The sequence below is a fragment of the Cardiocondyla obscurior genome, linkage group LG08 (assembly GCF_019399895.1).
Source record: "Cardiocondyla obscurior isolate alpha-2009 linkage group LG08, Cobs3.1, whole genome shotgun sequence".
In the NCBI taxonomy this organism is placed as follows: domain Eukaryota; kingdom Metazoa; phylum Arthropoda; class Insecta; order Hymenoptera; family Formicidae; genus Cardiocondyla; species Cardiocondyla obscurior.
The window spans coordinates 5,964,770-5,989,897 of record NC_091871.1 but is presented as its reverse complement, the minus strand read 5'-3'; the positions used below and the strand labels follow the sequence as shown (position 1 = coordinate 5,989,897).

Below are 25,128 nucleotides of genomic sequence, written 5' to 3'. Positions count from 1 at the left end.
AGATAAAGATTGTAAAAAAAAAAAAATATATGTACATACATGAAAGATTGTCGACAGGAAGAGTCGGAGATGAAAAAGAAAGAAATGAGATGAATTATGTGGTGAGACAGACGAAGAGAAAGCAAACCAACGAGAAACGGAAGAGCACGAAGGAGCCTCGCGGGTGGAACAATGGCCGAAAATTGCTGGGTAAAATCAGCCAGGAATAAAGGGAATCACGCGGGGACGTAGGGGAGAGAGGAGGGTTAAGATAGCGGATTTACATAAGACTTAAGGGTATCCTCGGCCATTGTTCCCTCCATCTCGCAGGACGACGTTCAGAGATGCCGTGACGCTCCGAAGGGAAGGCCGCAACCCGACGTATAATGGGTCAAAAATGACGCGCACGAAGAGCAAACAACCGTGACAGTTAATGACAGAAATGTTCAAGGCTACAAGAAAATACGGACTTTTAACGCGCCGCCATTTCCGAGGGCTTCCTGTAATTCACAATCCTCCCTGTCACATATTTCGGCGTAATTTACGACTTTACGGATTACTTTTTCTTATCGTGCAAATTCAAGTTTTGGTATTAAAGTAAGAAAGAGATATATATTCGTGAAATATTTTCGTGTACTTTTTCAACATTTATTCAAAGAGATCTAAATTTAATCTCGCAAAACTTTGCTGCCAAAATTAAACCAAATTCGATTAAATAGCTCTAATAAATAAACAATATCTATCAATATATTCGATTTATGCTTTATGCTATTTCGATTTCGGATGAGATTCAAAGTTAACAATTTATGCAGAAAGAGATAACGCTGTTAAGATCCAGTAAAAGAGAAAACATATAAGATACGTGTGCAATTTCAAAATGAAAACGAAGACGTTTTCAAGTCTTTCCCCCCTGCTAATTCTGCTAATTACTGTTGTTTTCACGACGGCAGTGCGAAGGGAGGGTACCGTCGCAGTCTTCTATCTTTGTTCCGGCTCGGTATCGGATTAATCCCTAATTACACGTGGAATTCGAGGCGCTTTAATTAGGTTGTGACGCGCGTCGCACGCACCGGCTAATTCGCACGATACGACACGTCGTCACCGTAGCAAAACGAGACGCACTTTGTCACTCGCGAAACACCTCTTCTTCGTCTAATTATCGCTCGGGTGTATCGGCCCATCTTCCACGAGGCTAATCAAAACGAATTACGCAGCGTTACGGCGATCGCGTACGTCGCGATTATGCCCAGTGATGGTAGGTATCTAACTTATAACCGGCTCGTTATCGCGCACGAGCTCTCCTTACTTTGCACGAGCATACGGCGACGTTAATGTCGGTGTAAAAAAAAAAAAAAAATTGTAATTTCTATACGCGTACTATACGTAGAGAATTAAGGCTGTTGCGAGACTGCTGAGAAAAAAATGAGTGCGACGGAGTGAAAATGCGTCCGAACGGTGATTACAATTGGAAATATCGTCGATTCCGATCGTTAGATACGTAGGTACGCGAATAACGGTCCTGCACTTGACAGTACTCGAATTAACAAGCGGCTAATTAAAATTGCCGTCCACTTCTCCTCGATTCCCATTCGTTTAAGAGCGCGTATTATTAAAAGTCCGAACTGTTTCATGTAACGCGTCGAGATCGCAGATATGTATCTAGATACGCCGTGTAAAAATGAACTTGCGCAATTATAATTGATTTAGAAGAGAATTTATGTGTCGTTAACGCGTCGGGTTGCAGTAGCAGCCGAGTACCTTTCTCACCGGTGGGATTTCTCAACCGATTTCTCAAGATTAAAGATATATGGAGATCAAAGTGCAAATAAATATTAACAATAAGTAGAAATTGTATTAATAACTTCGTTTTCATTAGGTTTAAAGAACCCGATGGAATCCCTTATACATATATCGCAAACGGTGTTTCGGGAAAAAAAAAAAAAAAAAAATTAGACGAGTAATAACGATAAGATTAATGCCATGCATACCGGGGGGACCAAACGATTCTCCCCGTATCTATTTACGTAAGTTTAAATTGCAGAAAGGCACGGAACGTCATCTAAAAGCTACACCTATGCAAGGCTCGCCTCGACAAACTCGCATCGAGTTTCTTGCAAACATCTCGACCGGTGTTTTCTCGGAGGATATCCCGTGTCCGTCGCAAAGAACCCCCTTTGCCTGCATCTCGGCTATCGGACATCGGCTCGCGTAGTTTAAACAACTCTCCGCCAGTCTCGATAAACATTGGCGACGAATACGATCTTTGTACGGTGCCTGTTATCAGATTTATCGCATGTAAAAGGGAACAAATCAAAGGAAACGATGCCGGACTTTTGATACCTCTTTTAATGTTTCAGAAACGCGCCATGAACGTCACCCAAATGGTATTTTATTAATGCGATTGCACGAGAGTAGGAACGTAACGTTTTTTCAGATACAATGCATTTAAATTACTATTATTTTTCGAGTTCAATTTACTGTTAATTTGTTTTCATTGGTGAGAATAGTTTGCTTACGTATAAAACACAGGTTTCTTTTATTCCTAATTATATTTCCAAAAATGTTTGACGACATACGTGTGAACATAATTTCGCGTCATGATGCGGCTCGAGTAGCTTTGTATTATTAGAAATCTCTCTTTAGAGTAAAATTAAGCGTTAAATGTAGCAAGTAAATGTGAATCTAGGAAATAGGGTGCGTCAAGGAGACCAACGTAGCAACGGAGACCGCCTGTTTGCGCAATATATTCGCGCTAACGTTTATCGCGAAGTGCAGCTGCGACTGTCGTTATCGTTGAAATTCTTATCGGTATGCAATCTGTTGAGACAAACGCGGAATATCTTCTACGATAAGCTGACGTGACAACCGTTACGTAAAAGAAAAAGAAAAAAAAAAAATTCATGTTACTTTCGAATTGCCCCGTTTTATGAAAAAGTATAGAATTCACCGTCGAGTTTACTACTTTTAAAACGGTTTTCTGCAATTGTTTTACAAAAGTAATAAATACATTGTATATTTATACAGAGAAGAAACTCAGAACAATATTTTAAGTCGTTTAAGCTATTACGCCTACAAGTAACGATCCCTGTCGTGCTGGACCGGAGCATTTCCGGATAAAAAATGTACGATCGGTGACGGGGAAAGAAAGAGACGGGATCGAAGCAGAGAATGAATTCGACCCTAAAGGTTCTCGAATTAAAGCCCACCATCATCGCCATCGTCATCGCCACGAAGAGCTATTCGCCACGGCCGCCATTCTTCAATTGGGGCCTAAAAAGGGAGGAGAAAGATCGCGAAGAGGAGAAGAGCTTGTACCTTCGAGAGAAGGTCCCTGAGACGGCTATAAATTACTGACTAATATCTCATAATTATCGACCAAGCCAGGCTTCAGGAATGCCTGAACGTCCGAACGACTCAGCATACAGGTATGCGAAGAAGTGTTCCTTCTCGCAGGACTTGCCACATATGAGAAATCGTAACCGTTAACGAAAAATCGTGTCTTCCTTTAATTGCAGATCTCGCGATAATAAAAAACAGCGAAAGTAACAGCCGGCGAAAATCTCTTTCTATCTGGGGATGAAATTCAGCTTTCTTATTCAAACAAATCGATACGTTTCTTAATTATCGGCGCAGTGAACAGCTTCGGAAATACGTGAGTGATAGTATCGGCGTTCCGTGAGTGTACGAGCGAGATCGCTTAATAACTTTGTCGCCTAATTTGACGGTAGATTGCGAGAGAACTTTGTCTGCTCCGGTAACGTTCGTTACTAACGTGTAACAAGATCTTGAGACATCAGTTTGATCGTCGAGCACATGCGAGATATACTTTACCCGGCAAGAGAAGTTCCCCTTAAAACGAACGCTCCTGAGTGAGCACTCAACTACCTAGACAGATATTAAGCGCAGTCCAATTAAACTTGGTTATCGTCGTGGATTATGCGCGCTAAGTATCGCCGATACCTCACCTGTTGGCGCGAAACAACTTCCAATGAGCGCTTAGAGAGGAGAAATTCACCCTGTGATTACGAAAACGCGGGAGAATAATGGCAAATGCGATCGATCATCCGACATCATTCATCATTTTTCTTCGAGGAGCAACGTTTATGTCATCTCGCGTTAGTAACGACGCTATATTCATTACAATGCCACGCAAACGATACCGTATTATTCTAACTGATTACCAAAGCGTAATGTAATGCATTAGATTTGCCCTCTTGCAGATATATACTCGGAAACTGCATTGTTCGACGCGAAAGAAAGAAAAAACAATAAGTATAATTCAACGAAAGTAATTCGAGCGGAATCTTTGAAACGGTATACACATAGGCGGCTGTCGATACCCAGCGAAAAGAGTCGCGTCGGAGAGATTGAAGGAGCCGGGCTTTTTATTAATCCACATGCTGACGTGTCCGGAATATGCGTCGAGAGTCAGATCGAAGGTGAGCGCGCCGATTTCACGCTCGCACGTTCGCGAAACGGTGGACCCTCTCGCGCGCGTTCCTGTTTCCCACACCGAGTTCCGTGTCGATGATCGATCTCGGGATTTCGTTCGTTCGCCGCTCATTTCGCCGTGGAAAGAGAGCAAAAGATCCGTCGGGGGGCAGGGCTTGCCGGGACCGGATCCCAATCGCGTTTTAAAACCTATTTGTTTTTTTTCTTTTTTTCACCTCTCTTTTTCACTCTGAACCGTTCTCTCGTCGCCGACGCACGCTGATTCGTGGGTGCCCACGACTCTCCGCATGAACTGCCTAAAATTTTGGATCAAACGTTGCGCGAGTAAAAAAAAAAATCGCCCTGCGAAGACGGTGACGTTAATCTATTCGACGCGGCGAATACAAGTGTCACGCGCTAATATAGTTAACAGAAACGGCAGCGGCAGAGATAATAGCGTAACGCACAAGGCACGAAATATACGAGTTAATTAGAATAAAGGTTTACTTTCTTTTCGCCGTCGTGATCTCGCGGCTATTAATTCTCGTCGGAGCCTTCGGCCAAATTCGTCATTTAATTAAATTAGTCGCGTTTCGTTTTATTGCGAAATTAGTGTAATTAAAATCGAGGTGAGTTCAAATTGACTCTTGCGATCCCGCCGAGGCTGCGCCAAGGGACACTCGGGTTTTTCATTATCATAAACGCGCACGCTGGTTATCGCCACGGTCACGCCACGCATGCACACAAGTGTGCAGCACGCCACTCCGAAGAAATCCAAGTAATTGCACGGCTCGGAGGAGAAGGCGTTGTACGTCGATCGTGAGTTATGCATGTCCTGAGAGAAGGGCGCGATGAACGACGTTTGTTTCAAGTGCGGCGCAAAAGTCGACGATAAAAGTAACGCGAGGACAAAGCTCGGCTACGCGTACGCATACTAGATACCCATCGGCCGGGGATTGTCCGTGAAATGTAATCTTTGGACCTTTTAACGCGTGGTAAAACGTCGATTACAAAATCTTTATCACGCAACTGGCATAATATTGATTCATCTCTCATGACGATTGTGTGAAACTAGCGAAATGACGCGAGCCGACATTAATATAAAAAGCAAACGTGTCCTAGTTATGAATAGCCGAGACGAGTGGCTTTTGGTATTTTCACGATGCGCCAGACACCTGTATGTATAACAGCGATTTCCTGTGTTGGCACACGTTTGAGAAAACGCCAGGACCGCACAATCGAAAAGGGTGAGCGCATCCGCGCAAGTAAACCTCCCCTTTCCCCTCCCTTCTTGCGACGGAATGTTTATTCACGCAGGCAGACATCAAACGAAATCGCGGTCCCGCCGTAGATAATGAACCGCCATGGACATTTACGTGCTTTCTTCATTCATGTCGTCGCTTTGTCAAAGCCAACCATCTTAGACGACCATTCTCGTCGCAGAAAAGGCACACGGAGGGAAACCAGGCCAGAGAGCATTTTTCAGAACCGCACGAGAAAGATTAATGCGCACATGCGTGTCGAAATTTAAATACTTTTACGATCTCTTAGTAGCAGATGTCTCTTTTAACTAATGCGATTGCCCCAGAAAAGATAGAAATTTGAACAAGAATATCTAAGAGAATCAGCGTTTTAAATAAATACGTAATAAGCTTTCCAGTTAAAATTTGAAGAGAACAGGAAGCTAAATAAATTATGAAACACGCAATCTAGTTTAATTCATGCATTTTGTATCAATTCTACTTCTCGAAATACAATTGAAACGCGCGTAATATAGCTCGATTAGAACTTGGAACGTTTCGACCCATTTTTGTGCATATCGTCGAACACGAAAATATCTAAATACCTTCGTGTTCAAAATTCTTACTCAAATGACTCGTCGCTGCGTTTCCCCATCCCTCTTCAGCGTTATCGTACGTGCAGATGTTGTTTTTGAGACGCTTGTAAATGCGTCAAAGCTTAGCCGTAATGACCGTCTGTTTGGTTTGCAAATTAGTCGAATGCTGAAGAGGACGGGGTCCACCCAGCGAGAGAGAGAGAATAAGAGAGAGAGAGAAAGGGGTTGCGTTTGACGGGCGTCATGTGCATACGTCACCCCAGGTCGAGGCACGTCATTCATCCACGATCTCTTTCCTCCAACTGTCAACGCGAGGCACGCACCCCTGTTCACGGCGAGCTTTCCTGTCAAGTTCGTTGCACTCTGTCATCGATTTCCTTTTGGTTCGATACGATTACACTCGATAATAGAATTCGTAGCAAAATGAGTGCAGCCCGATAGAGTGTACTCGATCCTCTTTCTCGGTTTTTTTTTTCTATTTTTTATTTTCTGTCACCGGAATATCAAAATCGATTCGAGAGTTGTAGCTTTTGTCTCAAAACGGGACGACATTCGTCATGTTCACCAGCAATTTATTTTTTTTTCCATCCATCGTGTCGGCGCGGCGCGACGACGTTCGACATTCCGGAAAATCGTGACACTTATGATCGATCTGCTGCGAAACTCGGCGTTTCACTATTTATGACTAATTACGAATGATCTATGGGAAAGCGTTATGATTCCGCCCTGAAAATTTATTTCCAACGCCGAGAGAAGTTTTAGACCTTCCGGCGAAAGGGGGAAATGCAATTGCCAGAAATAGCCCGCCGTATCATTCGAATAAGCTTGAAAATAAAACATCTGCTTGTTTCGTAATGGAATCGAGAGATAAACGAATATACATATATACGTGAGGAGATAAATGAACAAATGCCACGGGAAAACAAGACCGAATGCGAGAAGCAACGCTTTATGCGTTATCGAAATAAACATCGAGCGGAGAAAGAAAACTTCAGTCCTTCAGACCCGCGTTGCGAGATAAGGGAGCAACCCTTAAAAAAACACACGATGCGTTATGTATTTAACAAGCGGTTGCGCCAAAAGAAACCGAGCGCTTACAAAACTTGTCGAAAGGTTCTCGTTATCAACGTCGACGCGACGTTAACCGCGAGAATTTAACGAGAATTAGCTAACTAACCGCACTGGACTGACTGTGATTAATTCACGCTTTACCAAAGTCGCGATAAAATCGCGAATTTGCTTATCAATTGCTTCCCAATTGTTCTTTTGAAAACTCGCGTCTCGCAACGGAACCTAGATATTTTTTAATGAGTCCGGCAATACGAAAATAAGGAAAACGTCGGAGTAAGGGCATGCTCGCGTGCCATGTGTGCTTCTTGCACCTCACGTGCTGCTTCCTGCATCTATATACGTGGCCGATATCGCGAAACGAAAATGGCACGCAGTAGGCGTGAACTGGCCATGGGAACAGAAACCATGAAAGTTCCTCGTGGCTGTAACGCCGACGCGTATATGGGTTCGCACGAAGCGTTACACGATAGAAAGGGAATATTTCGATACTATATATATCGCCCTTTGATCTACCAACACGCGTGAGTCGCAAACGTAACGCACGTTTATACTCGGAAACGTATCGCGAATCGAACGGGCGTAGAATGATTAACGAGCGCTAAATGGTCTCTCACTTTACGTCAACTCTGAATATTTAATTATGTCTCGTAATATTTTTTTTTTTTTTGTAATTATTCCCGGCTCTCACGCGTTCTGCTCAAGAGAAAAAGAGAGATAGAAAGAAACGTCGCTTTAGTTTGAAACATTACCCTGGCCGTATAATTTTTTACTAAGAATTGCGCCTACTTAAAATTAGCATGAAATACAAATTGCCTCGCACTCGCATTCTGCGGACGTGGCTCGAGATAAGATCTAAAAATACCACCGCGGACCTATTCGCTCCTCGCGATTCATCCAGCGCAGCCACGACACGCATGCAATTGCGAATGCTCCCTTCGTGTCGTACGAAACCGGATATTCCTGCAGTTCCTTGCGCATTGTCCTTCGAGTTTCCCTCTATCACGTGGACTACTCCGCGACATCAACGACGGAGTCGCGCCGCGTCCTTACAGGTCGTTGTAGAATCTCGTCGCGGGCGTAAGCGCGCCGGGATGCTGCGTGAGTCACGCGTGCCTGAGGTTACGGCGCAAGAGCGACGATTATTCACGGTCAAGAGAGATCGCGATCTCACGATATAAAAAGATGAGCGCGATGGCGAAGGGATGATACCGCCACACGCCCGGTCCGCATTCTCGTCGTGCATTTAGCGACGAACGCAGCTGCCCGATCTCGCTCCCTTTAACCAGCGCATGCAAAATACGATCCATTATTATCGGATAAATAAAATTCGTAATACGACGGCCACATTCACCGCCACATTTCGAAACAAAGTACTAATCTTTGTTTTCTGGACTTAATTATTTAAACGACCGAGCGAAATTCATTAAAACTTAAAATTTGATTTTAATTGAAATTTATGAATTATATATATTTATTAATTGAGCTTAATGAAATTGAATTACGTCTATCTGACATTTATAATTTTAATTTTAAAACGCGATGTGAAACATTTTTCAAGGTACTCGACGTGAATTATTTACGCCAAAGAGAAGTAACTGAATGTAAGAATGAAAGAACGTACGGGGTATTTTTTTTTTTTTTTTTCCTTCCATTCTTGCGTGCAGGCAACAATTCTATACGTTTCTATGTGGCCATTGTTATGGGTGCGAGTGGCGTTGGCTGGCAGATGTTCTAACAACTATGGAAACGTTTCGAACCAATGTCTCCAGCTAAGAGGCTTCTTTCGACACTAATCCGGTAATTGTACGCCATAGCTTACGAGCCATCGAACATGGAATGCTAGCATGGAAAGCGTTTCCGATCTTCAAAAATCCTGCGCGCATGCTACTTTCGAAATTCTTGTATAAAAATTATATTAAAATAAAAAGGAACGAACAAAGATATATGCGAAAATATATACGAGGCGCGGATAATCCATTGACAGATTTTTCATGCGGAATGACGAAGGTATTGATATCGCCGTTCATAATATTCTAGAGTTATTAGCATACGAGGAATTCAAAAATATATTCTGTCGCTTAAAGATGCCTGTTCTCACACCTGCGACGTCATTTTCTCAAGAATGAATATATTACTTGGAACATAAAGCGCTACAAAAAACGTATAATCGCTATCTAAAACGCAAATGAGGAAATCAATTCCATTTTCGCGTTCATATTTTTTTCTCATGGATATATTATCAGATAATAAAAATACTATAACCTAAACCCGATTTTAAATTAAATTCCTTTAATTGCGAAAATGTATGTCGTGTTTCGTTTCAGCCATAAATACCTAAATAGATACCGAAAATAACTCGTTACAGCTATTCTATTGACTGACACGTAGCAGCTAATTAGGAGATTGCTACAGTCCCGTAAATGAAAGCAAATAGAGAGCATTCCGACGGGGTAGCGCGCATTCGTTGAAGTTAAACAAACAGCGAAAACCGTAAGAGCCTCCCAAGGTTTTCTCGACCTCGACAGGGACAAACGCGTGGAGAATGAAACGAAAGGAATCTCACATACCGAGGTACCGTAAAAGTGAACTTGACGCTCAGTGAAGACGTAATTCTGATTACATATGAAGGCCCGCCGTAAGGCCACGAGTTATACTGCAGAAATGTAAAACGAGATATATGCACATTATACGCATGGCACATGTGCGATCGGTGCATGCGCTCGAGTACGTCTAACGCAAATATATCACCGCGCTGAATAAATCTACGGACGCGTCTTGTGTGCCCCGTTGATTTGCGACCGCGAATTACCCTAGAAGAATATTTATACGTCAACGCGAACGTGAGAACGAGTCACGCTCAGTTTCTCATTGAATAGAAAAAAATAAATCTCAAAAGTCGTGAAGCTCAAAGTTAAACTTATGAAAAGTTTATATAATCTCGATTCTCCTACGTTAATTTTTGTCTCCTGTAAAAAAAAAAAAAAATCTAACACAGATTTCTGCCGCGTAATTTTCATTAAAAGGATCTGAGAAATCACCTGTGAAGGCAGACGTCGTGACTGAACGATTCAAAGTCGCGTGTATTGCAGCTCGCGGACGACCGAACGAACCGACCTAGCTCGCTTTCACGTGCGCGGTCATACAATCGAGAAATGCACGAGGCGGCGACGGCGAAAGAGAGAGAAAGATGGCGAGAGGACAAGAGGGTTAGAAAGAAAGAGAAAGGTTTCGCCGCGAGCGTTGATTAAAAGCTTCGCGAGGCGTGTGCATGTGCCCCTTCGCGACTGACATTTACCCGGTTTCCTTTGCAGTCTGGCGATTCCCCCGCGCACAAGTCGGCGTGCAGGCCCGATTGTCGACGCGAACGACCGCACAACCCTAGTCAGGAGTGAAGAGAACGGAAAACCGCGAATAAAGAGAGAAAGGTGAGAGAGAAAAAAAAAAAAAAGAAGCCGTGCGAAGTCAGCCCGATTCCCGTTCTCCAAGAGAACGAAATGTTGGCGCAATTCCATTCGCTCTCCCTCGATTTTTTTTTTTTTCCTCCCTCTTTCGATTAATGCACTTTGGTCCGGAGGATTGAAGAATCGCTTTTGTGAACGATAATTGATCCGTGCGGTTTAACGCGATTACCTGAATCAAGGTCAGCTAAGCGAGAGTATCGATTGAAGGCACTATAGCGCTACTTTTTGAGAAATGGAGGAAAAAAAGCAAAATCCGTAAAGGCGATGAGAGATGCAGAATAGGCATTTAAAGTAATTTAAAAAGTTATTCGAAAAAGATTATTTGAAAAAAAAATTTAATCCTTTTCCGAATTGATAAAACTTGGAAAACGATTCTATTTTATTGCTATTTCATTAATTAAAGATATTAAACTCATTAAATCATCGAATACTAAGTTTCACACGCGTGATATAAAATATATCGTGCTTGACACGTCGAAATCGATGCCGAAGGATAAACGAATGCGCATTCGTTGCTAAATGCAAGAATAAACGATCGTTGACCATCGAGGGCGATTGTATGTTCAACTTTACGTTTCGTTTTTATGTCCGTTATTATTTTACGACGGTGGGGAAGACTAATTAACGAAATCTCATTATTCAACGAGCAACGTGACAGGGAACGAGATCAGTTTTTCAATGAGCATAACCGCGTATGTGACATGCGTTATATGTACGTACATACATACGGTGCCGCCGGGGTGTCGCGTAGCTTTACAGCCTTATTTCCTGCTCGTAAAAGCAAATGCACGGCGAATTTAACGACTTGTTTATTCGTTCCTGCAAGATTTTGGACAGCAAAACGCTCCGACGTTCGGAAAAGCCGTAAGTAGTTGTCGCGACAAGACGTTAATCGAGCAGAAAAAATGCCTGAAGAAAACGACAATCAAATTTTCTTCTATCTTTAAAATTAAAAAAAAAATGCACGGCAAGAAAAAAACCGATATCTTATTTTCGAGAATTAAATTGCTTCTCGCAGATTCGCACACTCGTCGACAGAAATAACGCGAATTTTATCACCCCCCGACCAATATCTCGCAACGTTTGCGTTTCTCATATGATTTATGTTTATTTGCCGTATACATATTATATGTATACTATATAAGATAATCATTTTTGCACATATTTCTCCGCGGGTCAATCGCTGTCGTTCGATTCGCGCTTGTTCTTATCGAAATGTGTCGTTTGATATCGCGACGTAGACTGCACCGGATATTTCTCGTACGAATTATCAACGAAGGTTTTCTCGAGATAGGAAAACGCGTTTTACCACGTCTCATATGTTAATGAAAAAAACAAGAGAATTTATTCTATTTAATTACAGTATAAATTAATCGTCATTGCGCGCGAAAAAGCGCTCGATGCAGAAGATAATTAAATTGTAATACTAAAAAAAAAACATTTAATAAAAAAAAAAAAAAAAAAAATAGGAATATCGAGAAATAGAAATATACCCGTCTTACACCTAATAATATTTCAGCGAAATAATAGGCTGCACGATTCTCTCATTCCATCTTCGACGAGTTCGGTCGGGCGACTCGATCGAAAAAATTCAAGACGGAAATAGGTCTGGAAACGATCGTCTCGCGGGTGAACGTTTCCTCCTCTGTTTGCTCGCGTATTCGAGCTTGCGAGTGCTCGCGCGAGTAACGAGACTCTCGGGTCGCTATCAAATTGGTGGGGCAATTTTCCAGGGAAAGTACCCGGCCGTGATAAAACTCTCTGTTTACCGACGCCGTCGACTTGAGCCCTCCCGTGTAATCCCGAGCACGTTTTTTTCCGATACCGTCTATACGTGCATCGTGTGTAAAGCAAGTTCCGCCGGGCGTCATTTCGACGGCGGGGAAGGTGAATTCGACGGTGAGTCGCGCAAAAGGGACCGAGCCGGGGTGAAGGGAAGAGGAAAGCTGTGTGCGAAAGGGATGAAGGTCAATAAACTTGAAGCACGTTTTCTCGCCCTATCCCGCATCGTTTTGCGCATCATAAAATACGTGTTCCGTGCACTCGTCGTAAAGACCTAAGGCATGATTTAATGCCGGAGAACGTACGGCGATTGAAATAAAAGCGGCTGTATCAATTAATCGTCGAGCATCAAATTCGCCTTCTGGTTTCGTACAGTTTCTGACCACGGACAGTTTACAATTTTTACTCTGCCTAGAATCCAACGACCCGTGCGCTAATTCCAAACCGATTGAGAGATATAAATCTGGATGTTGAAACTTTGAAATGTGTCTAGCTTCGTTCACTTTTTTCCTGGCATTAACACGACACTAACTTCGAATTTTATGCTTCCCCGGCGACATTCTTTCGCGAATTCTTCGAGTTCGGTGGACTATATAGGATACAGACGACCCCATCGCGTCGAGTATTTACACGCGCCTAAGGTATCATCTCTCTTTGTTTATACACGCACGGCAGCCGGCATAATTTTAACTTTTACGACATTCTCCCTATATTTTCCCCGTATGAATGTGCATAATGCAAAAAATATTTCTTTGAAATTCGCATATCACCAAGCATATCATCACGATATCTCTTATTTAGTACAAAAATTTAATTTATTAATCCGCTACATTATTCAAACAATTAGCGAGTCGTAGATTAAAAAATTTTAATCTAAAAAAAAAAAAAATGTTTTACTTATTCCTGTTAAAAAGTTTAAGCATTTTCATTATACTCTTTTATCATGTTCTAAAATATGCGTCGAAAACCGCTCTAAATAAGACAGTCGGCCGTCAGACTAAGAAGACTAATTTGCTGGATCACGACGAGCCGGCTAATCCCCCGACCTGGATCGGGGCACCGCTTTCGTATTATGTGAATATACCTGCTCTGTGTAAGAGAGCCTGGCATTCATCCTTTGCCTGCCTTTCTACCGGAGGCTTAGGGGCTTAGAACCGTATAGTATGCCCAATTTCCACTAGAAGTACTCATGCGATCTCTATTGAGGAAACTCGTGCGATATCATGCATGCAAACTCGCTTTGGCCCGACCTAATTGAACTGTTTACTTTGAATGGGCTATATAGTATGTATATCACGTCTTTAAAATCTTGTCACAGTGAAGCGTACATTGAAGTTTCATCATTGCAAATATCTTCTCGGCGATTATAAAAGTGTTAAAAAAAAAAAAAGAAATTAAAGCACTAAAATATTAAATATTCTAAAAATAAAAAGACGCATCTCTCGAGTGTCTTCAACACCGTTATCTTGCCCTGGTGCAAACGAACGGCAATCAGTCGAACGATTAACGCGCAAGTCCCGCGAGCTCGGTACGTAACGACAGAGTCGGCGAAATCTCATTCCGGGGTGCTCTCGACGCGACAATAAGCCCCCATCTCGCGTCGGCTTTTAGCGAGTGTGGAGTGCAGGGCGAAACGCGACGCACACGAGGGGACGTTATCCCTATACACATTAACGGCAAACTTGCGTAGCAACTCACGCGATGATACGCGCTGTGACGAGAGGCAAGAAGTCTCGATAGGATGACGACGAAGTCGTCGGGCGGGTGCAGATGCCGCTGTCAGAAGGACCGCGATAGCGGCGTAACGTTAACGTCAACGAGGAGAGAGACCTGGACTTCTTCCCCCTTTTCCTCTCCGTTCTTTTGGACCCCGGGCAATTCTCTCCGGTGACGGGTGGTGTCAGATAACGGAAGGCGAGCGCCCCTGTTCCGAGGCACAAGCCGTCTCGAAACCCTCGTCGCGAAGTGGCGCAGATACAGTACAACTTGAAGAGCTCTTCAACGCATGGACAAAGTGAGATCGCGACGCATAGGAAAGTAACAGGGGAAAGAAAGGCTTGTTTCACTCGTGAAGAAGCTCGAAGGATTTAAAATACTACGAGACATCCATTTATCTCTCGATTTTCTCGCTGTCCAGTTTATATTCTTGTACGAGGTTCTTTCACCTCAGTTCTTGAATTTATTAACGGTCTATTACGCAAAGCTCAAGATATATTTTTGTTAGCAGAAAATGTTTCATTACTTTTCTATCGGATAAATGTAACGAATATTTTACGACGGCGATAATTTTGAAAAATACACTGCGCCGGCTTGTGAAGCATAAAATAAGAATACGTTTCGTAAAATGTAAAAACTGCGCGTAAAAATTTACAGCCTTCCGCCGTTGCGAAATTACAAACAGATATAAAATATTAAATGTTTAATCACAAAGGGTAGATACAAGAAGATAAAAGTACTGAGAGCCATACTGAGGTAAATATAAAACCGGAAGAGTGTTAGGGGATACATTGTGAGTGTAACAGCTTGCCGGCAGCTTTCTTCAGCTTCCTGTTTCTATAATTTATATCTACTCTCTGTAGACATGTACCTATGTATTCTAACCAAGCATTTTAAAAAGCCCCTTTTCTCTTAATAACAGGCGAAAATCGTTTCGCTTTACAGTCAATTAATACTCCGAGAAAAATAAATAAATGTGTATATACATTTCTTTTTAAATACTATATGTATAATTGTTTAATAAATTTATAATTTTCTTTTCAAAATTTTTTCATCATTTTTATATAAGCGAGCTATGACATTATGCGCGGTATATATGTGTAATTTTAAGCTTGACCGACGTCACATTGTATAAACAATAAACCAAAAACAAAATCTGCCATTTGCCGCTAATTATATACGACCGTTGCCGTTGGAAACCTGAATAATTCGCGACATTCGACCGACAACTTACACATTCAAAACGTAACAGACTAGTCGGGTGGATTTTACATGCTACCGGTATAGAGAAGGTATCACCGTACAAAATTGAATTCGCAACCGCGAGGTAATTGTTTCAGTATTCCTCGCGTGGAAAAAAACCTCCGGCTGCGAGAGATCAAAAACTGGAATGCGCTCAAATTGGAACGTGCTCGGAACTCACAAAGCGATAACTTGTCGACGAAAAAATTCAATTAGTCATTGACGTTTATCAATCGCTACAGATTACCATTATCCGTTTTAAACTTGGCGAATTCCGCAAATTTCTCTTTTTTTTTTTCTTTTCTCCCTTCGGAACATATTTGCCCGGAAGAGCGCGGATGGATTCGATCTCGGCGTAGTTTTAGAGCGAAATGACTTCTGTCGCGGCACCGACGAGATGATATCTCTCGTGCATTGTCGTCGTCAAACGTTTCTCATCGCGCCATGAAGCGCAAAAAAACTGGAGCAAACGCGCGCGGTAACGTTTGTTGTATCGGGGCCGCGTCGCGGGAGCGCCACAAAGAAAAATCGATAAATCGTCACCTTCGCGTGGCCGGGCACAATAAAAATAAAATCAAGATAAATCACTTCGAAGAGTCTCCTCCCTTTCACCCCTTGTCTCTCTCGTTGCCAAAGCTGAGGGCGCCTCGCGGACGGCCAGACCGGGAACGTGTCTTCTCCACCTCGTTTCTTACCCCCGCTTTTTCCCTTCTTTCCTTTTCATGATACGTGGCGCACACCGTGTGTAAAAATAGCGTTTACCATCAATCACAGGGTCGACAAACCCTACCCGGATCCACCATATTTATGTACGCCAGGATAAATAGATAAATAAAGACGAGTAGGCCCGTATAATTCTCCCTGATTTTTATTTATATATCTCGTAAACCTCCACGCGAGCGCGATGAAAAATGCTCGTACGACAATTATATCGCAAATAAAATGTCAAACATTTTGAAGCACGTCGATATTTGTCAGCTACTTGTCTCTCGATGTAAAAGCTATATTCTCAAAGGAACCTGTATAAATTATATAGTCATCTCGTACGTAAAATCGAATGCAAAAAAGACGGTTCTGTAATTTATTATTTTCAGTTAAGGTATTTAAATTTATGAAAGAATAATATACTTAATTTATTTAAACGAAATAATTGGGAGCACGAGATAAACATCCGATTTGCCGTCGTAAACCTGAATTTTCTAAGCACCGAGTAAAATTACGAGCCTCACGACACGACGCGATTATTCTGTGCAACTTGTCAGACTGTCGTCAACCTAGAGATGAATCTTATAAAAAACGCTTTTATCTTGCCTTGTAATCAGGTTTGCATGCATGTGTCGGGCCGGATTTCTCTAAAAAATGCAGAATATAAATCGACAACTATAACTACCTGCAGGAATACTCTACCGACATGCAAGAAACGTCCTAATCTACGTACTTCATATAGAAATTATACTTAAACATCTCATTATCGAGACCAATATCGTATATCGATCGGTACTTGCAAATTGCACATGCCAGAAAATAAACATAGTGATATTGTAACTGGACTCTCGAATATTAACATAACTATTACACGTATGGATGACGATAGTAAATGTCCGATCTATTTTTTTTCACATAGCTTGCAGGTACAAGGTTTTTTCAAGATTTACATTTATTATATTTAAAAAATCACTTTTTTATCTATTAATATGTTTATATGCGAGATTATATTAATCGTCGAAATTCGATAAAAGCTCGCAATTCAAGTTTCTCAGATTTATGAGCTAATTGAGGCTACAAATGCGGTTTAATTAATCTGTGTTTCGAAAGACACAATCCTGACTTTGCATTCGCGACGTCACCGCGAGCATTATGGCGACTGTAATGTAACTCCGTACACCGACTACGGTAATTAATCCAACGGTAGGGATTACACGCTCGGAAAGGGACCGGCTGGCGGACGCGGGTGCCAGGCGGCGTCCTCGATGTTGTACGGTCGCGTCCGCGAAATCTCTCAACGTTATACCGTCGTTACGCATTCGAGACACGGGTGTATCGCGTGTATATACGCGCACAAAGCGGACAGTCATACAGGACCGCCGCGCGGAGCGAAACTCATCGCGTCGGGGAGGCAAGGTGAGCTGGTTTTCCAGTGCCGGCTGGGGAGAAGCCTTCTGCTCGCCGGTGCTGGTTATTTAAAAGTTATAACTTATAACAGAGAGCGACCATTAAGCCCACCGCTGCCCAGGCCGAGCAGCGTTCTGCCACGGCCTGGATATCTTCTCCGTGAAAAGACCGCATTCTGCATTCCTTGCCGGCGTGCGCGCACCCAACGACACGATCGAAAGCCTGTCCGAGAAAACGTATCCGATTGCCCATAACTTCCTGTCCGTAGCAGTCGCTCGAGCTTAAATCTCTTTTCCATTCGAGAATCGATCTTTCGCCCTAGGTCTCACAATCGCTCAAGGAAAAACGCTCTTAAGAAAAAAAAAAAGAAAAAGAAAACGACTGCACCAAACGAGTATAATTTCGCGCAAAAGAGATTTTTCTTCTTCTGAATTTACGTATCTACTTAGAAACGGTTACCATTTGTGCCATTTATTAAATAAAAATACTTGGACCTTAACGAATTACTGAAACATTTCGCGAAACAAGACAAATAAATTTCGCAACAGCAGAACTTTTCTGAAAGACTAGCTTAAAAATGTTTAGACCGTTAAAATATTGTACGGGTATTGACCAGGTAGATAGTTCACGTTTCAAAGCTTTCGGTCTTTGTGTTCTCGAAGGTTTCAAAAATTTTTATTGCAGGCAATCTATGAACACAGGCGGCGTCCGTAAACTTCTCTAGAAATGCCCGAGCCCGTCCATTAAATTTTCGACACCCGCAGCAATTTGTTACTCTTTCACTCGACGACATGTAAACGTGCGCCACGGCGTATAACAGCATCATTAGAGCCTTTAAGCTTTCGTCGAAATTTTATTTGTTTTCAATATGGCTGTTATGTCGCTGATAGAAAATTATACTTTACAAAACGCCACGGAGAATATCGCACATGGCGTAATGTGAGAGAATACGTGCAAGAATATTTATGTGTTTATATTTTAGCACGAATTATTATTAGCGCGACGTTATCTCGGCTTCGTAAATCAACTATTATGCGATAAAAACGCGCTTAGGGTCTCGACGAGAGCATGCCGTTGAAAATCAATTCACGTTTGTGCGATTAATCGACATACACCGTTTTCTAAGTTTGTAATCTCATGGTATAATATTTATCTACTCTGGCATCGATAACGCTATTCATAAATCAATTCGCAGAATATCGACTTGTTCACTGTATTAGTATTAATTTATTTTTTTCTCTTTTAGGCAAAAGTAAGTATGCGTATTTCTTTGCAAAATCACATAACCGGTTTTTATTCTGGATTTTATGTGCGTTAAACATGATTCAATGTACAAAACTACCTATTATCATATATTACAGTAATTAAAAATCTCAATTAGTGAGCTAATTTTGATTTTCTAGTAATAATTACCTAATAACCAATCTGTTTTACAAATAATTTGTTAATCCGAAAGAAATTCAAGCGGTTCAGAGATATGACTTATCTCTGTAAAAATAAATACGCGTTCGTCGTCGGTAAAAAATATTAATTAATGACATTAATTGACAGTGCACGGTATAATTTCAAATTGCTTTCATCAATGCCATTCCCATAATTACGGGAATATGCTAAACAATATTCTAACGATATGTAGGTCGCCTACGCGCCTATTGCGAATTATAAAAAGAACCGCGAGGATTGTTCATTTGCACATCCTGTGTATCAAAGAAAATAAATTCACGCTCAAGAATACTCGGTAGCGGAAATAATAAAAAAAAAAGTAAAGAAAAGCAAGGCATATCGGGAAGTGCAAATCTACGAGCTATAACTGCATTCGCGAACGCGAGGATTGACGCCGGCGCGATTTCATGAAACTCAATAGCTCCGGTGATCGATAAATATGTTAATTCGAAAGGCAGCCTCTCGAAAAAGCGCAAAGAAGAGAGGGATGATTAAAGTAGAAAAGATTCGGGACGCGGCATCCTTAACGCCCGGAGACAGACGGGAAGCGTCGCGGGAAAGTATAACGAGTAAGCCCGTTTCATTATACCGCCCCGTCCGGTGTAACAGAAATAACGACTCGCAAAAGGGAAAGAAGCAGGTAGATTTAAGGGTGGCCGAGGGTAAAAATATTGCGGCTCGATCCTTTGATCGAGAATATACCTGATCGAGACGTGCGCGTAGGAAAAGGAAAAAAGGAAAACGGTTGCACCGGCCGGTGATGATATTATTTGTCGAGTCATCTCGCGCGCATCTTTCTCGAATGGAAAAGCGATACCTGGCGATTTAATACCAAGAGAAAAAAAAAAATAAAAATAAAAAAAAGCGAGCGCGCGACGTGTTCACGCGTCTGTTTTGCATATCACGTAAACGACGTTTTTCTTCATCTCTCTTTGCCACGTTCTCGCGCGTTCAGTGGCTCCATAGTCGGTTAATTTTCTTTCAAACGACCAAGTGAAAAAGACGAGACGGAAGAAAAAAAAAATTGGAAAGGGCTACACGTTCAAACATGTCCGGAAATGAACGAGCAAATGAAGGAATGAATGATGAATATTCCGAGGGCTCTTTCAAGAGACAACGTAGACAACGGCGTGTCGAATGCGAGAGGAACGATCGAGCAATGACGGCGCTTTTCTTTTGGAAAACTCGACTGTGAATGCACGGCCTTTGTCGGAAAAAAAGAATTCCGGATGCGGGAGAGAATGGAGAAAACAAATAAAGCTAGAGGAGCTTCATTACGTTTGCGTATGCAACTGTATGCAAAGCGTTTAATTATCGCTCTTGTAACGACATTGCTGTATGAATAATTAAAAAAAAAAAAAAACTCATTTATTTACAGATTGATAAACTTTCGTCGGATTAATAATTCACGAATACGAAATAATATACCCCGCGACTTTTTAATTCCAGTCATTGAAAGATTAATTACCGTGCCGATGTTAATCACGAGGAAAGCGTTACGAAATACAATTAATCAAACCTTCGTTCTCTTTCACAATGCTGTATTCCACGTTCGATTTTCTCACAGATTTTAATTACCGTTGTGCGATGTACACCCAACTCCGGAAAAAATATTATTTGCTTTTTATTCTGTACCCTTGCGAAAAATGAATCTCTTCCGGAATCGAGGTCTTGGAAAAGAATCTATCGAACCGTAAAAGCTCGCTCGCTCGCTCGCTCTCCCGACACTCGCTCGCTTCTGTGGACCATCGGATGCGCGGCGTATTAACTACATGTCAAACACGGTTTTTACGATCGCGTTAATGCGTCGCCTTGCATTTAGCATGGGGATACGAATATCGTTGGACCGGACTTCGACAATGATTAGACAAGGTTACACGGAGAGTGATGGTCGTTCCGAATTAATTTTAATATCAGACATAATTTTTTTTTTTTTTTTTTTTTTAAATAAAAAAACTGTAAATTATTTTTTTAAATAAATTTCTGACAATAATTAATTTATTTCAAATGCAACGTACTGCGAGCGTGTCAATAAAAAAGGGATAAAACGCGATGTTAATTACCAACTCGCAGATAGTGCGCGAATAATTATTAATAAGAGAAGTAAAGGGGGAAAAAGAAAAGAGAAACCAGCGCGTTCATTAATTATCCTGCGTCGCATGGCTGTGTATACCATCGCTTTCTATATCAAACCACTGAATTAAACTACATTAGCTAAAGTTTTTTCATGGACTATACAAATCTCGACCAAGTCCAGAAGATCTCCCGTGGAATGTGCTTTAACGCGAATTGCACGTCTTCTCTCCCTACCTTTCTCTTATTTCATCGTTCATCCGGCAATAAGACTACGGTCCTGAGGTATCAGCGTAACACGAGGACGCGTGTACCCGCACGTGTGGTGCAGTTGTTGCGATAAAACATAAAACGGACGCCTCGGCGCTTTTTTTTTCTCCCTTGCCAGATTGTCTCGCCCTCACGGACGCTTTTTCGCTCTCGCGAATCCGACGAGACTCGTACGCCGCTGCTCTTTCGCTTTCATCTCACCGATAAACGCGCTCGTATCTGTGTAACGCAGTCGAAATGATAACAAAGATAAATCACTCGGAATGACGGTGCCTCGCATCGCGACGGTGAAGCCGAAAAGGTGCGCGACAAATTAGCCGTATTTATAACGCAAATTAGGCGCCGCAAGTGCGTTAACATTCGGTTATCAGTGCTCGATACCGACGCGTTATCGTTGCGATATTAAGTTGATACCTACTTCAATTGTGTCACTTCAATCTCTTTTAACGAAATTAAATAACGATTACATAATCGCGACGCTAACGCGCGGAATTAAATACGATGTGTCTACGCTCGCGGTCTGTAAAAATTATTTCTGCCTGCCTCGTGAGTCTGATATCGCAGTGTATAGTAACGCTGCGTAAACGTCGCTTATCTAGCACGCTCGTGTGCGAGCAGATACCCCGGGAATTTTCTCTCAGGGGCTGATAAACGTATTTGATTGCGACGCAGATAGCGCGGATTTCGCGGGTAGCGCGCAGCGCGAATACGCGCGCCTTCGCAAACATAGAGATTTTCCACTGTACACCGCCAGTGTACGAAGAGAGTACACACGTGAAAGCCGGGCGGCTTGTCATTGAACGCCATTAACACCTCTCCGCGAGTTCCAGAGGTCCATAAATTAAAACGAATTCGCCGTACACAAAACGTGCTAATGAAGCTGTGAGAGGGATGTACGGAGTTAACACTATTGTTTCGATTTTTTTAAAATTTTTTTCTCCACCGTTGTTCCGCGAACAATCAACGCGTTAAACGCAGCGGAAAATGATCCTGCTATTCGCATCAATATTAAACATTATGGCAAATTTAACATCGCCACGCGCAACAGAAATCGTACGAAAAAAATACATTCCTCAACGCGATATTTTTTTTTTTTTTACTCGAGATTTTAACAACGCACTTATTATTTTAGTTATTAATTTTTATAAAAGAATATTTGATTGAATACAAAATAAAATGTGTTTGGTGGCAAGAGGCTGTTTTTTTAAGAGGTCTTCTACTTCGACGGAATCTTAATTTGCGATTCAATAACAATAATCGAGAACGTCCAAGTAACTAATAAGCAATTACACGCTATTGTCGCGAGAGAGGCTGAGATACGTCGGGAGGAAATCATACATCAGCGGAGCACAAGGAAGCGTAATCATGACCGCGGCCGTCGTTGATTTTTAACGCAAGAATGTCCTTTGGCATTTTATTCATTTCTCTCTCGGACGCTCGGACTCTATTGGAGAAGTTCCCTCTACCCCTGAACGAACAAAGCGCATAATTCATCGACCATAAATCCAACGGCGGTCACGTCGCGGTCCTCGCAAATCAGCTCGCCGAAGTTCGCGAAATAAATTGCGATTCCACGCGGATTGTTGGAATTTATGATTATGACACTCTATACGCGCCGCACCGTGCATCTCTTACCTCTTCAATTTCTTTTCGCCGCAACGATTATTTTACATAACAAAAATGCACGCAGGAGTAATGTTTTATTTTTATTTTTCAATTCGCACGCAGAAAAAAAAAACGGCATTTCAATAAAAGAAAAAAAAGTTTTGCAAATATTGTCCGTCTTTAAAATATTATAATGTAATTAAGATAACTTGTTTTTCAAAAGTATTGAAATAAAATTTATTAGCATTACAAATCACGATTTATTAAAAAAGTACGGAAAATAAAATGCCGAAGGGTATTCGAAAAATTTAATTCGAACTGAGGTAAAAAGTCCGCGACTCGCGATCGCAAAACCCGCGGGATGATCCTAAGAACTTTAATCATTACGTGGCGGGATGTAAATAAATTGAAAGCATAAGCTTCGAGGCGGAAACCCCGAAAACGTGGACGAGAGTGAAAAGTAAAGTTGGCGAAAGAAAAAGCTTTGCTAATGGCACGCCTCCCATCGGAGTTTCGCTTGATTTTGCCGTGGCTTTTATGTCCTAACGCTTCGTTCTGTACACAATACATTTCCTCCTTTTTAAAGTAATTCGTTCTTCCCCGTAAAAGTGCTGCATTTTAAATCGCGTCAAGGAGTTCCCCAGGACTTCCAAACGTCGTAGAGAAACGCCGTGAGAAAAAAAAAAAAAAAGACGCGAGTAAAACTTTAAACGAACAGTGCTACAAAATCGCAGTAGCGTCTCGCAATTATAGCCATATAATTACATCGCATAATCCTACAGCGCATTAACGAAAATATTTCCCATTCGATAAACTACTTCCTGATCAATTGCTGCAACATTTAAATATCTGATTTTTATCTCGCGTAATTTGACGTTGCAAAAGGCCTCCTCCGTTCGCAATTTATTACGTAACACTTCGTAACCTGTCGAGATTCACCGTAATTTGTGCTCGAAACTTTGGAAGAAACGAAAATCCTTTTCGTTACGAAAAAATATAATTTCGGGTGTTCACGCTCGCTTTATTACGACCGGTATGAACCACCTAGCACTAATCGCCTTTTTATAGACCGTGTTTAAAATCCTCCATTGAAAAAAATTTTTTCAACAGCTCAACAGCTGGCGCTCGATAATTGCCGACTTGAGGAAAGGGGGGAAAAGGAAAGAAAGAAAGAAAAAAAAACCCCGAGGGTGCCGCATCAAAAGTAACATTCAATAGCTTACGTATGCCGTAATTAGTGACCGACGAGCAAATAGTAACCTATCATTATCTATCCGAGGTCTGTCCTTTCTACACGATAACGCGTGATACGCAGTTCCTAGTAAATTTCGATCGAATCGCGTTCGTAAAGCATAACCGCAATCGTGAGACTCGCACAAGGATTTAAAGTGCGTTTTTCTTGCGAAACGCTTAACCGTGAAACCTGCACAATGATTTTTTTTTTTTTAATTCGACCACCTAATTAAAATCGAATTTTCGTAACGAATCGAGGAGAACTAAATCGATCGTGTCCCTGATCAACAAAAACTGTCTTTTCGATAGAAAGCCCTCACTCGCGCGAACCGAATTCTGGGAAGTCTTAAAAGTAATCGCCGACGACTCGCTCCCTTTTCTTTTCTCTTTTTTTTTCTCCTTGCGGGGCTGCATCGCGTACCACCGAGGTTATTTTTGCGGAATTACGAATCGCAGGGGCGCGTTGTGTATCATATTACGACCGGGTCTCGATCTTCGCGACATGAGTCCTATGCGATTTTCCTGTGACAAATCTTTCGCCAAGACGATCGTTTTCATCGCCTTGCATTGGGAACGGTCTCCGATACCCGAGATAGCGCGACTTAATACCGATAAGATCCGAGTCGATAAATCGGGCTTGGTATATTTCCGAGCGCGACACCGTCGAGAAAAGTTACGCGCACTCGACGCGTAAAATGCGCGGGGACTTGGGTCCCCCTTGGGGATGAAAATTAAGATTGACGTGAACTCAGCTAACTGCGGATGTCAGAAGCTCGTTCGATTGTAAGAAGCATCGGTGAATCTAATCACCCGACATCCTGTAACGTCCATTTCTACAAATACGAATCTTCTATGACTCTAACTTGATTATTT

At 41.9% G+C, this 25,128-nt stretch overlaps 1 protein-coding gene across 1 annotated transcript in view; it reads right to left on the bottom strand.

The window, feature by feature from the left end:
- Window positions 1–25,128, bottom strand: part of Dlp (glypican dally-like) — a 102,260-nt gene that overhangs the window by 76,173 nt on the left and 959 nt on the right. The window lies entirely within an intron of this gene.